The sequence below is a fragment of the Trachypithecus francoisi genome, unplaced genomic scaffold (assembly GCF_009764315.1).
Source record: "Trachypithecus francoisi isolate TF-2019V2 unplaced genomic scaffold, Tfra_2.0 Lachesis_group17, whole genome shotgun sequence".
NCBI lineage: Eukaryota > Metazoa > Chordata > Mammalia > Primates > Cercopithecidae > Trachypithecus > Trachypithecus francoisi.
In genome coordinates, this window is record NW_022681462.1 from 4,664,176 (window position 1) to 4,676,335 (window position 12,160).

At 44.7% G+C, this 12,160-nt stretch overlaps 1 protein-coding gene across 1 annotated transcript in view; it reads left to right on the forward strand.

The window, feature by feature from the left end:
• The first annotated feature begins 280 nt into the window (after nucleotides 1-280).
• The window catches only part of NPAS2 (neuronal PAS domain protein 2), a 179,177-nt gene continuing 167,297 nt past the window's right edge, over nucleotides 281-12,160 (forward strand). Inside the window, exon 1 of the mRNA XM_033239052.1 lies at nucleotides 281-586. The gene's annotated coding sequence lies outside the window, so the exon portion shown is untranslated. The remainder of the gene's footprint in view (nucleotides 587-12,160) is intronic.

A 12,160-nucleotide genomic window follows, 5' to 3' on the forward strand; every position in this document is an offset into this window, starting at 1 on the left:
CCCAGGCCCGACCCCGCCGCGCGTCCCTTGCAGCCCAGCAGAGGCGGCGGCGGCGGCCTGGGGATTCGCGGGTGTCTGCACCGCCCAGGGAAACCGGGGGTCTAGGGGTCCAGGGGTCCGTCTGCCTGCGGCGCGCGCGGGGTGCTTGTTCCAGGCTGGGTCGGGGCCAGGAGAGACCCCGCAGGCGGAGGCAGGCGAGGGAAGGAGGGGAAGGAGGAGGAGGGGGGGAGGAGGGGGAGGTGGGAAGGGAGGAGGGTGGAGGGAGGAGGCAGGGGAGGAGGCAGAGGCGGAGGCGGCTCTCCCCGCCGGCTCTGCGTGCGGAAGAGTTTGCCGCGCGAGCAGCCGGCCTCTCGCAGGAGCCGAGGGACCCGCGCGGCTGCGGCCCAGGAGCGGCGGCCGCGGAGCCAGGAGACCCGCAGCCGCGGCGGCGGCGGCGGCGGCAGCAGCTAGAGCAGCGCCTCCCGCCGCCGCCCGGGAGGAGCTCGCCGCGCCCGCTCGCCGCCTCGTCTCCCAGCGGCGGCGGGAGGCGCGTCTCCCCGGCCCAGTCCGCGCCCGGCCCCGCGGGGCCGCTCCGGCCCGCTCCGAGGTAAGGGGCCGCGCCTAGGGGCGCGGGGGACCCAGGGTGGGGAGTACGAGCGCGCGGGGTCGCAGGACTCAGTCACCTGCGTGCCAGCGGGGAGAACGCGCGGGGGCGGAGGGGCGCTCAGGCGCGAGGCTGCGCGGCGCCGGGGACCCCGGACGCGGGGGCGCGGAGAGGTGGGTTCCCCCCCACCACCGTCAGGCCGCTAGGGGCTTCGCGTCCTGCAGGAGGTAGCAGCCACTGGGCCGGTGGGCTCCCGGCGCGTCTCGACGCAGAAGACAGAGGATTGGGCACCCGAGCCTCGGAATTTGGGGGTCCTCGGGGTGTCCGATAGGGTGGATAGGGATCGTGCCCCAGGGCAACAGCTTTGGGGATTGCCCGCTGTTCTCTTCGAGCCCCATCGCGCGACCCTCCGCAACGTCAAGCGTCCTGGACCCCTGGAGAGTGCGGCATGCGCGCCCTGGGCCCGCGGTCTCTCGTAGTCCCTGGGTCGGAATTGGTTCCGGGCCGGATTGGGTGTGGAGTCTGTGCCCCCAACCCCCGTGCGCGCAGAGAGGGTGCAGCCTGGCTCCTTGCATCGCTGCCCCCAGCCCCACCCCGGAGCTCCCCAGGTTGGATGTCTGCGTGTGGTTTTGTTGGGAGATGTGCCTCTTTCCCAGCCGAGGAGGGACGCACCTTTGACCTTTCTAAAGAGCTGGGCAAGTCGGTAACCAGGGAAAGGACAGGCACCACGGGGCTAAATTCAAAACCAGTCCCGTTCCTCTGCTTGCCACTCCTTAATTGCTCAAGGTAAGAAAGTTTGTTTCAGCCCTGTGATTCATAAATAATTAGTAACTAGTTTTGTTGATTAAGCAAGATGGAAACCTTGAATATACACATGCACGTCCACGAAGGCTAAACCCTCCCGAGGTTGTATCCGGGAGGCGTTCGTACGGAAAGTTAGAAGCCCTGGAGTTCAACAGGTGTTCAGGAGGGTCCGGGAGAGGAGTTTAGTCTTTACCCGTTGCTTTGGCATCCACCCCAACTCCATTAAAGTAGTTAGCCTGTTTTCTCACAGGTAAAACATTGAGCACTTATTAAATTAACTTAATCAGCAGAGGCGAGCTAAACCGTCTTGATCCTTTAGAACCCAAACCTTATTTTCCTTAATAGAAAGGTTTTTCCTGTTTGGACTTCCCAGGTAATTAGTTCTAAAGTAGTTCCCAGCAAGAAATCTCTGCTAGCACCTCTGTGTCTCTCAGTATAACTTGGTGCCCATCAGTGAATTGACCAACTAATTATGGCTTGCATTAAACACAGAGCTGCCCTCCTTGGAAGGCACTGTTCACATTCAAGCGCACACACTAGCTCCATCTTTCTGCCACTAAGATGTCCTTAAAGGAAAAAGTTTGCCAAAAATAACCCCCAAATAAATAGTGTAATGTTTAAAAGAGTTATCCTGACCTGCGCCACTATTTTACAAAAGCAAAAATTCAGTGTTTCATTACAGCGCTAAACCAGGACCAGTAGAGGTATTGGTGTCTCTCAGCAGTCTACTTAAAGATTTCGTTAAAAATAAAGTGTGCAACATAAAGACATTCAGTAATTATCTTCCATCTCACAGAGAGATGTGGAGTGTGGCTTAGAAGAATTGTAAATGCGCTGCTTTTAGTCGTTTGCTTCTTGGAAATCGATGCCTCTATTTATTTGCTGGTCTGCCCCACTGTGCGTAAATGTAGAATCGGTTTTATTCTCACTGCTTCCCAGAGGGGCTCTTGTGGAGGTGAAAGAAGGAAATACATTCTAGAGGAAATATGTTATTAATAAAACGTTACCTCCCGAAGAGTTAAACACGCCTAAAAGAACCAAGAGAGGCTTTACTAATTAGTGGTCTGATAAGGGAGTGTTCGGATGGTGACTGAAGAATTGATCTTCATATAGAAAACAACAATTGTTTTTAAGCTCATTTGGTTCTCTTAGAACAGTTTGGACCCTTTTAAAAATTTCTGGCTGTTTAATAATGCAAATGATGAAAATTGTCAAAGATAACAACGTATCACCTGACGTGTGCCATGTTTAAGTTGAATTCACCTTATTTTTTTTGAGCAATCTTTCTTAACTCTTGGTAATCTTTATAGCTCACTCAACACTGCAGCTTACTAGGTTAAAGACTGAAAGTTAATTTCTTCAAATTAAAATAATAAGACATGCATATACTTTTTAATATAACCATCTTTACATGTTCATGTTTTCAGAGTCTTGCTTTTGAACCTTAAGAACCCAAAGGGCTAAGTCTTCTTTCTTAATTTTTAAAACAAGCATGTGTTTTGTTCTTTACATGAATCGTCAGTTCTCCCAATGTGATCACAACACTGTCCCATGCTGATTCCATGCACGGTGCAACCCTTTCCCAAGAGAGGTCAGATTTCGAGGTGTTGAAAATAGCCCAGTGACTCAGTATTCTTGGCTGCTTTATGCCAATGGTTTAATTGGCTGCATCATAGCAAGCATCTAATTGAGTTTCACATTTAAATAGTGGATGTGGTACTTGGTGCATTATTTGCTTACAGAAATGTCTGATTAGCATGTTCCTGATCCTCGTTCTATTTGTAGCAAAGATGTGAGGTCAGGGACTGTCACATTTCATATTCCCCACAGCATCTCATCCCGATGGGGCCTTGTTCAGAATAGATGCTCAGTAAATAGGTGTGGGAAAGGAGCTGAATTGTTGGTGATCACTATCCAAAGGTTAGAAATTTCTGAATGCTAATGGGGTACTTAACTATGAGTAATTCTATTTTAAATCTCAAGGTGTTGATGATTAATAGTATCTCAGGGCACTAAATAAACATGTATTAAATGTGAGCGTATGTTTAAAGGGGGAATTTTTAATGTAGTCTTTAAGGCACTACTGCTTTTCACTTGAATTAACTGAGAGTGAGGACCCCTTGGCATTTTACACAAAGTCATTTCTTAGGTAAAGTTCCCCCAGAGACCACTTAAACTTTTGTAAGTCTTAAAACAATGGGTGGTTCCATTTGATGGTTCAGAATAGAAAGGAGAGTGTTGATCCTCTACACTGGTATGAAAAAATCTGTGTATAAGGAGATGGAGGATGCTGGATATCACAGTGCCCTGGAATCACCTGGGGCCCTTGGCTAATGCAGATTCTAACTCAGGATGCCTGGGAGAGGACCTGAGCTGCATTTCTCACAGCTGCTAGATGCTGTACGCTGCAAGTTTCTGGGATGCACTGAATCCAGTTCAGCATATTTACTGAGCATATACCACATAGAGAGCCCAGATGATACAAAAATAAGAAGATGAGGTGTACCTGCCCTTGAGGAGCTAACAAGATGAGGTGCGGGGGAGAGAGAGAGGGAGTGTAAAGTGAAAATGAGGTTCTGGGATGCCCTTCTCCGGGGTGGTGGCCAGAAAGGGGCCCAGGAAAGGAGAGTTGCTGGTAAGGCTTCCACATTGCTGACCTTGACCTGTAGTCATATTTAAATGGAGAGCCTTGTGACTTGGCAAGAAATAAAATGCAGATTTTGAAGTCAGACAGACCTGGGGTAGCCTCCCAGCTCAGCTATGGCAATTTTTAACCTCCCTGAGACTCAGAGTCCTTGTCAGAAAAACAGTGCAAATGATGCTAACCTTGCCAAGTTTGTAGGATTACCAGTCAAGGATGTGTGTGAGGCCTAACAAAAGTGATTGCTTTTATTACTGTTGACAGGAGAGAGGAGGCTGGAAAGCAAGGAGGACGAGGAGGTTACTCAAATATGTTCCATGTAGTTCACCAATTAGAGATTCAATTTGGTTAACCAGCAAACCCAAGGCCGGCTGTGGAGAACCGGGCCAGGGCCGGAGGGCAGGCAGCTGTGGAAGCTAATCAGAGGCAAAATGGAGTTATTGGGAGCATGCTTATCTCCACCCTCTCCTGCAGTCCCTGGCTTCTGGTTTGCTTTGTTGATAGCCCTTCCTAGGATATTTTCATCTGAAGCTGTTCCTGGTACTTAAGCTGTAGGTTCTGTTGATCAAGACTGCTAGCGGCAATCAAGCGCTCTTTAAAAATGTAGTGGAGAGGACAAACAGCTGTCCCCTTTGAGGAGCACTAGTCTGTTCCATGGGTCACTTTCTAGGATCAAAGCCATCGGTCCATCTTTCGACCATAGTACGAGTTACTTGAAACTAGTGCCGGGTGTGTTGAAATTCACCTGGGGTGCCTTTTATGCTTCGCACCCTGAGATGATTGCTGCCTCCTGCCGTCTCGGAGAGGTGGCTATTGCAAGGCAATGGTGTCCCTCACCCTGATATTAGGAGGGGTCACCTGGGTGGCCCTGAAAACACTTCAACCAACATCACTCTGATTTTTTAAAATATATTTTGGGATTCCATTTATTATTTGCAAAGGCGATTTCTCTGCTACCATTTGCCTTCCACACTCCCTAAAAGTAAATCTTGAAAACCAAGCTCTAAGAGAATGGCAATGGCAGTTTGATGTTTTGGGGGAAGGAAACGTAGAGGAACCCCTGGAGCCAAGGCAGGCCTGGGTGAGGATGGAGAGGAGAGAGGGAGAGGAAGGCATCAGGTGTGGGAGTACCAGGACAGAGATGGGAGCAGTGATGGAGGCTGAAGCTGAGAGGTTTGGCCCCAGGACCCAATTTGTGGACTTTGCTGCTTTGCTGAAGGCCATGACAGATAATGTTCCCAGACCACTGAAAATCATCCAGGCGTCCAGAAAACACAGGCCCATCTAAAGGCAGACAGGTGACAAGGTGACAGAACCTAGTGATGTGATTCTTCTAGCCTCTTCTGAGCCAAAGATGACATGCGCAGTTTTATGAAGGATATTTGAGTTCCTTGAATATTTGAGTAAAATATTCAGAGCTCGAGGTCATCTGAAAAACTTATTGTTTTTCTGTTTATAAGAGTACATAGTTTTTGGAAAAGATGGAAAAGAAGGAAAAAACCCCACAATTTCAAGATGTATTTTCTATTCAGTGTTTTTTCTATCTGTTAGAATATTTTTATAATAGTCTATCTTAAAAAGCACATGGATATAATCTTGTAAAAATTTTCAAATATTACAGAACCATTTTTAATAGAAAGAAAAAAATCCCCTTCGTCCCTGTGGCCTACCCAGTAATCATCCCCTCAGCTTTTATTTGCCTAGCAGAAAGTGGATTTTGTACAGTAGACTGCCAACCCACACTTGTCTCAGGAGGTTTATCTCATTGGCCATGCAAGTGAGGGTGGGGCTGCTGTCCTTGCCAGTGACTGGCTCAGGGTGAGCATGTGCACCCTGTTCTAGCCAATAAAATGTGAGGGTGGGCTACTGGGAGGCTTCTGGGAAAGCTTCCCTGGTCTTAAAAGAGGCAAGGAAGGAAACAGCTCTTTCCTTCCACTGGTTACTGTGATATGAGGCCGTAATGCCTGCAAACTGGGCAGCCATCAGCCATCAGAGGGGCTGGGCCAGGTCTCAGCTGACCTGTAGAAGAATGCAAAGGTGAAGAAGGGCAGGGGGCAGGGGGCAGTGGGGGGGGGTCTCCGTGGTGCCCTTGACCTTCTGAATTACACAAAGAAGAGTCTGTTTTCAAACACTTGTGAGATCATGAAACCATTACCAGATGAAGCAAGGTGAATTAGGTTTTCTGTTGTAGCCAAAAGCATCCCATAACTCTCCACCCTTCTCAGGAGGTAATGACTGATAACCATGGGGCACGTTCTGCTAGTCATTTTTGGTGCATTTACGTATACACACACGTACACTTTTAAAAACTAAGGCTGGCTGTGGTGACTCATGCCTGTAATCCCGGAACTTTGGGAGGCCGAGGCGGGCGGATCATGAGGTCAGGAGTTCGAGACCATCCTGGCCAACACGGTGAAACCCTGTCTCTACTAAAAATACAAAAATCAGCTGGGCATGGTGGCACATGCCTGTAATCCTAGCTACTAAGGAGTCTGAGGCAGGAGAATTGCTTGAACCAGGGAGTCGGAGGTTGCAGTGGGCCGAGATCCTGCCACTGCATTCCAGCCTGGCGACAGAGCGAGACTCTGTCTCAAAAAAGTAAAATAAAAAAATAAAAACAACTCATTGTATGTATATTATTTAGCAACTTAATGTGGCATGGATTTTTTATGACATACCTTCTTTATTTTTAAAGGCTACAGAGTATTATTCAGAAGTACAAATAGGACATTATTTAACCCATCCCTATTAATAAACAATCTATTGAATTTTGTTCCCACTTTTTCACTATTACAGTTTTTGTATTAACTTCCTTATTTGTATATCTTTGTGTACATTTCAAGATTTTCTAGGTCAAGGATTATTAGAATTCCTGGGTAAAGGCACATCTGTTTGAAATATTGATAGATGCTGCCAAATTGGGGACTAAAAAAGCTATGCCTGTTAACCGCCCCATCTACAGTATATAAGGGTGCCTTGTCTGCATTTCTTAACTAACACAAGATGTTTTCCAGCTTTTAAAGCTTTTTTTATGCATTTTTACATGTTTAAGGTAATACCGTTTATAGTTTTCTATTTTGGTTGTTTGTCTTAACCTGAACATAAGCATTTTTCCTTGACAATAAAAATTTAAATTAAATTTTATTGGCTACATAATAATTATACTTGTTTTTGGAGTGTTTCGATGGTACGTGAAGACGCAAAGGAAATATTTGAAATAGAGATTGTCTATGACAATCAAGTGGATATGATCGCCCTTGCAGTAAACCTGAAAGATTTTCTGGAAATGGTATTGGGAGACACACCCCTCCAGTGATATGTTTGCAGGAAAACCCTGAGGAGATGGTCTTCTAGGTCTTTCTCAATCCAGTCAGATGGTAGGCTGCCTCCAGCAGTTCTAAGAAGCTTTGTTGCTTTTAGAATCCATCAGCTTTACAATCAGACAGGTTCTAAATTCAGTTCTCTGAATGTACAGTAGTTACGTAAACACTTCGTACATTGCATGAGACATAGCTGAGAAGTACATTTGCTGTATTCTTTGAATTTTTTTTCAACTTGTAGATTCAGGGGATACATGTGCAGGTTTGTTACCTGGGTATATTGCATGATACTGAGGGGTGGGGTATGAATGATCCTATCACCCAGGTACTGAGTGTAGTACCCAACAGTTAGCTTTTCAGTCCTTATCCCCTGGCTCCCTGCTCCCTCTAGCAGTCTTCAGTATCTAGTTGCCATCTTTATGTCCACAAGTACCCAATGTGTAGCTACCACTTATAAGCAAGAACATACAGTATTTGGTTTTCTAGTTCTGCATTAATTAGGATAATGACCTCCAGCTGCATCCATGTTGCTGTAAAGGTCATGGCTTTATTCTTTTTATGGCTGCATAGTATTCCCTAGTATATATGTAACACATTTTCTTTATCCAGTTTACTATTGATGGGCATCTAGATTGATTCCGTGTCCAGTAGACATGGACATGGAATCACAATGGCTATTGCGAATAGTGCTGTGATGAACATGTGAATGCATATATCTTTTTGGTAAAATGATTTGTTTTCTTTTGGACAGATACTACTATCAGTAGTGGGATGGCTGGGTCAAATTAGTAGCTCTGTATTAAGTTCTTTGAGAAATCTCCAAACTGCATTCCATAGTGGCTGAATTAATTTACATTCCAACCAACAGTGCATAAGTGTTCTCTTGTCTCCACAGCCTCTCCAGCATGTGTTTTTTTGACTTTTTAGTAATAGCCATTTTGGCTGGTGTGAGATGGTACCTCATTGTGGTTTTGATTTGCATTTATCTAATGATTACTGATATGGAGCATTTTTTCATGTTTATATGTCTTCTTTTGAGAAGTGTCTGTTCATGTCTTTCGCCTATTTTTTAATATGGTTTTTGTTTTTTTGCTTGTTCAGTTGTTTAAGTTCCTTATAGATTCTGGATATTAGACCTTTGTTGAATGAATAGTTTGCAAATATGTTCTCCCATTTATGTAGATTGTCTGTTTACTTTGTTGATAGGTTCTTTTTCTGTGTAGAAGCTCTTTAGTTTAATTAGGTCCCAATTGTTAATTTTTGTTTTTGTTGCAATTGCTTTTGAGGACTTTCTTTTCCAAGGTCAGTGTCCAGAGTGATGTTTCCTAGGCTTTTCTCTAGAATTCTTATGATTGAAGTCTTACATTTAAATCCTTAATTCATCTTGAGTTAATTTTTGTATATGGTGAAAGGTAGGGATCCAGTTTCATTCTTCTGCATATGGCTAGCTAACCTAGCCCCATTTACTGAAGAGAGAGTCCTTTCCCCATTGCTTATTTTTGTCAACTTTGTTTATGGTCAGATGGCTGTAGGTGTGTGGCTTTATTTCTGAGTTCTCTATTCTGTTCCATTGGTCTATGTACCAATATCATGCTGTTTTGGTTACTGTAGCCTTATGGTATAGTTGGGTAATATGATGTCTCCAACTTTGTTCTTTCTGCTTAGGATTGCTTTGGCTATTCAAGCTCTTTTTTGGTTCCCTGTGAATTTTAGAAGAGGTTTTTCTAGTTCTGTGAGAAATGACATTGGTTGTTTGATAGGAATAGCATTGAATCTGTAGATTGCTTTGGGCAGTATGGGCATTTTAATAATATTGATTCTTCCAATCCATGAGCATGGAATGTTTCTCCATTTGTTTCTGTCATCTATGATTTCTTTCAGCAGTGTTTTATAGTTCTCATTGTAGAGATCTTTCACCTCTTTAGTTAACTGTATTCCTATGTATTTTATATTTTAATGGCTACTGCAACTGGCTGCAAATGGAACTGATTTTTTTGTTTGTTTGTGAGACAGAGTCTTATTCTGTTGCCCAGGCTGGATTACAGTGGCATAATCTCAGCTCACTGCAACCTTTGCCTCCCAGGTTCAAATGATTCTCCTTGTCTCAGCCTCCCAAGTAGCTGGGGACTACAGGCACGCACCACCATGCCTGGCTAATTTTTGTATTTTTAGTAGAGACAAGGTTTTGCCATGTTGACCAGGCTGGTCTTGAACTCCTGACCTCAAGTGATTCATTCGCCTGATCCCAGAGCTTTTGAACTGTGTTCTTGATGTGGCTCTCAGTGTGGACATTATTGGTGTGAAATAACATAGAAATGCTACTAATTTTTGCACATTGATTTTGTATCCTGAAACTTTATTGAAGTCATTTGTCAGTTCTGGGAGACTTTTGGTGAAGTTTTTTGGGGTTTCCTAGCTGTAGAATCACATCAACAGCAAACAGAGTCTGACTTCTTCGTTTCCTATTTGGATGCCTTTACTTTCTTTCTGTTGCCTGATTGCTCTGACTAGCACTTCCAGTACTGCGTTGAATAGAAGTGGTGAGAGTGGGCATCCTCATCTTGTTGCAGTTCTCCAGGGGAATGCTCTTAAAATTTTTTCAAATCTGCTAGAGAACAGAGGAAGGCAAATGAAATGGATAAAACTCATAAGAAATGTTAATCACCCTTCAGGCAAGGGCACATTTGAAAAGCACCACTCTTGATCATGGACCTCTGATCATCCTTCTACTTTCTCACTCCTAAGTGATAGTGCATAGCCCAGGAACACCCACCACCTGCTGTCCTCCAGTAGGAAAGGAAAAGGCAAGATGACAAAAGAAAAAACCTTCTCAGAGTCAATAGAGACCACACACAAAAAAATACCTTGAAAGCAAAAAAAAAAAAAAAAAAAAAAAAACCTATCAGTAGACTTCCCAGGGACATCATGAGGCAGCCAGCATAGCTCTTTGGTCTTTGTTGCATGCATTGAGGCATCCCAAATATCCTAATGCGAATAGAATTATTAGTCATCAAACTAATGCAGTAACATGACAGGTGGTAGAAGAAACTTCGAGACCACCAAGAAATGAGAATGCCTCCATTTTTTATTAATTTCTATGAATGTCTGTATTTTTGGCATACAAATGCAAACATTTGTTTTCTCCTTAATTCAGACAGGTTAACTCCATTTCTTTTTATTTTATTTTATTTTTATTATACTGTAAGTTCTAGGGTACACGTGCACAATGTGCAGGTTTGTTACATGTGTATATGTGTGTCATGTTGGTATGCTGCACCCATTAACTCGTCATTTACATTAGGTATATCTCCTAATGCTAACCCTCCCTCCTCCCCCCACCCCATGACAGGCCCGGGTGTGTGATGTTCCCTACCCCGTGTCCAAGTGTTCTCATTGTTCAGTTCCTGCCTATGAGTGAGAACATGCGGTGTTTGGTTTTCTGTCCTTGTGATAGTTTGCTCAGAATGATGGTTTCTAGCTTCATCCAACCCAGCGGCTAGTCATGATTCTCCAACATGGACTGGAGTCCTTTTGGAGTATTTTCACAAATAGTCCCCATCAGTAGAAGTCAGATCTGTCTTTAGTGTTACATAGAAACATCTGTCCATTATTTTTTCAATCTCAGAACCTGATGGCTTCAATTTTCCATTATTCCATCATGGAGGGTAAAGACCTTTTAGAAGCGGACAGCATCATAGGTCCATATAGGTCACGGGGCAAACAGTGCTGATCACTGCCTGTTGACAGAGTTTTGACAGTAAGGGATGGGAGGAAACATTATCTTGTAGGTAGAGAGGATTTTTGAGGAGGTGGGTTGGAGTGAGGACAAGGGGAAGCCAGTCTGTCTGCTACATTGATCTACCAAATCTTATGTTTGGGCCAGGCACTGTGGCTCATGCTTGTAATCCTAGCACTTTGGGAGGCTGAGGCAGGTGGATCACCTGAGGTCAGGAGTTCGAGACCAGCCTGGGCAACATGGTGAAATCCCTTCTCTACTAAAAACACAAAAATTAGCCAGGTGAGATGACAGCTGTAATCCAAGCCACTTGGGAGGCTGAGGCAGGAGGATCACTTGAACCCAGGAGGGAGAGGTTGCGGTGGGCTGAGATTGCACCACTGCACTCCAGCCTGGGTGACAAAGCGAGACTCCGTCTCAAAAAATAAATAAATAAATAAATAAATAAAAATAAAATAAAAATAGATCGTAGTTTGCCACGTCAACAATTCCCTTTGTGTTGTCTACGAAAGACATGGCATACGGTATCATCAGTTACTGCAAAAGATGCCTAATTCCCTGGAAATCAAGATCTAATAACAAATATGAGGAAAACTTTAAACCCCAAGTTGTGGGGTGTGTGGTAGGGTAGGGGCGGATGTGTCAAGTGGAACCTTGCTGAGAACGATCGCTGCGCAGCTCTGTCATCTCAGCTCATCTAATGACCAAAAGCAGATGGAAGTTTTTATGTGACCTCTCCAAGGCCTCCTTAATGGTCAGAGAGAATTTTCCTTTTATGGCCTCCCCCCTTTCCCCTTCGTAGCATTGTGGGAGAGAGAAATTCATTCACAGCCAATTTGCATGGCAATTTTGTTGAGGTTTTATGATCTCTCAAGCAAAATACAATCTTTTTTCATTTGATCTGAAAAGGCACCACTTTTGGAGACTCTGTCCAGGGGAAACACAGGAGCCCTGGATTTGGAGCTCAAGGTGACCTTGATGAAAATAGGCCCCTATCCTGCATTTTACGTCTCCTTCCTGGATTTTCCATTCTCTCAAACCTGCAAACCCATGCTCTTTTTGCCTTCGTTTGCTGT